This window comes from Oreochromis aureus, linkage group 3, assembly GCF_013358895.1.
Source record: "Oreochromis aureus strain Israel breed Guangdong linkage group 3, ZZ_aureus, whole genome shotgun sequence".
Taxonomy (NCBI): Eukaryota; Metazoa; Chordata; class Actinopteri; order Cichliformes; family Cichlidae; genus Oreochromis; species Oreochromis aureus.
In genome coordinates this window covers 1,914,104-1,916,370 of record NC_052944.1, presented here as the reverse complement: position 1 = coordinate 1,916,370, position 2,267 = coordinate 1,914,104, and the positions used below count along the sequence as shown (strand labels likewise).

The 2,267-nt window shown below is 40.7% G+C and overlaps 1 long non-coding RNA gene across 1 annotated transcript; it reads right to left on the bottom strand.

The window, feature by feature from the left end:
• Positions 1 to 1,304: 1,304 nt before the first annotated feature.
• Positions 1,305 to 2,031, bottom strand: LOC120438531. The gene is made up of 2 exons (XR_005611982.1): positions 1,988 to 2,031; positions 1,305 to 1,516 (listed from the first exon to the last, which is right to left on the bottom strand). It is a non-coding gene; the product is annotated as an uncharacterized LOC120438531 (long non-coding RNA).
• Positions 2,032 to 2,267: the final 236 nt, after the last annotated feature.

The window sequence follows — 2,267 nt, the reverse complement described above, 5'->3', positions numbered from 1 at the left end:
ACTGCACAGATAAGGTACGAAAATATGTGAGGCTACGTCAGAAGCGGTTGGTCTTCAGGGTTTCTACTCCACGGCCGTGTTTCATACGGGTCCACATTTCCAATGCACGCTATTTTCTGCAAGTACCGCTGCTTCGCCTCTGGACGCAATCGGTCTCTATACCGTCCGTTTTGTTTGGAGCTGCATTTAAGCATGATTCTTGTCGACGTTGTTCCAACACAGTGTCTCTTTTGATTCGTAGACCCCGAAAATGGCGCCGTGCTCTGCAGCGTGACGTCAACTCCAAAGCCCTATACCGTTCACGGTAATACCGGTATAATGTTAGGCAACGATAGGAAAATGAAATATCGCGATAGAATATGAGTAAAACGCGCATGCGCAGTGCCTTTGTTTTCATACGCACATGGCCGATTGTTGAGTGAAACAGATGAACCAGAATTGGTTTGTAAAAATGGTGCAACTTCAGTGATGTGGAACTGGTTTGGTGTTTGTCTGTCAGATACACGACAAATCACATTTTTTTTGCAGAACATGCAAGCGGGCCGTCGTTATTGCCGTGTTTGTCGGACTAAGATGCTCTTAAATCTGGGAGTAATCTGGGTCCTAAACTCCGTATGCTTCAGGTCAAACAAACACTGCAGCATCACTAAGAGTTAAAAACTGATTAAATTCTTTCATCTTTAATAAAACGATCAGCATTACTGCTTTACCAGGTGTAACTATGAAGTTTCACTTCCAGGCATCCATGAAAACAGAATTTATTACATTTAACGGAGTTAGAAGTTAGCAGGACGTTAACGGAAGTTAGCTCGTTAGTTTCGCTAGTTACCTAAACATGATATAGCATGTTCTGACTGAGAGATTTCTGAAAAAAAATCAAACGTATTGCTCTGCTATCACTTCCAACATAAATGAAGACAGAAAACTAAACAGCAGTGACGTTTGTAGGGTTACTGAAGTTGGACTAGCTGGTATATAATGATGTCCCAGATAGCAAGGAAACATTGAAACAATGTTGAGTCAATACCAGGCGACGTCATTGAAGCAACGTTGAAGTGTGACGTTGACCCAACATCACTCTTGCACCCATTTTTAACGTTGAAACAATGTCAGGTTTTGATGTTGAATCAATGTTGAAACCTGACATTGATTCTACGTTATATTTTCTAACACTGTTGACATTGAAACAATGTCAGATTCTGATATTGAAACACTGTTGAGCTATGGTATTGATTTTCCACCTCTTTTCGCACAGTTGCTTTTTATTGAAAAAAACAAAAAAAAAAAAGGTCAATAGACATGTATCATTTGCAAAATACTTTATTAAAGACAAAGTTTCCTATTTACATTTCTATGTTTCACATCACTTTTTATTATTTACCCTGGGATGGGGATGGATGATGTGCATCCTGCGCGCCACCCGTACGATCTGGAGCATATCTGAGCCATTTCTGGACTGCTTGAGCAAAGACCAACTCAGACATAGAGTTCGCCCCTACCTGCTGCGCCAGGCCATCTAGGACAAAAATAGACACACACACAAAAAACAAAGACAAAAAAGGAATTAGAGCACATGAATAAGCTCTTGTTAATTGTCTTCAGCAGGGAGAAAGTATGTAAACTCCTAGGCTGATAAACATGAAAGTCACCAGGCGGAAATCAGCAAACTGCCGCATTTGATTCCCAAAGAGCTATAAGCTGAAAATGTGACATGTCTTAGCATGGTGTGCCGTGTATCCTTTAAAAAAAAAAAAAAAAGAAAACATGGTCCTCGGGCTGTACAAAGTGTACAACCCGAGGACAAAACAAGCCGAAGACCAAAGACTCCATCTCCAGATTAACCGGACATGAAAGTCTTGCTATTAAGAAAGACAAAGTAATATAGCAAAAACCAGACATAGGAAATGTGAAACGCACCCAGCACATCAATTGATCCCTTTATTGTTCACTTTAGGTTCATAAAACTACAATAAATGTTAAAACTTACCAAATATGCATCTGCACAGTGCTGTCTCTTTAAATGCCCTTTTTGCTTTGTCTGGTCCTTGGTTTTTTTCCCTGCCCAGTTGAGTACAGAGGCCAGCTCCTTTGTAATGGCATAAACCATTACACGGCGGACTCGCACCTCCAGTGTGGTCCAGCAGCACCAATCAACGCAAAGCGTCTCACCTATAGACACATTTTATGAGATGGAATTAGCGTGTCTCATGTCTTAAATGTGTATGCAAGTGCTTGTGTGTTTACGTCATGTAATTGATGATAGAAAC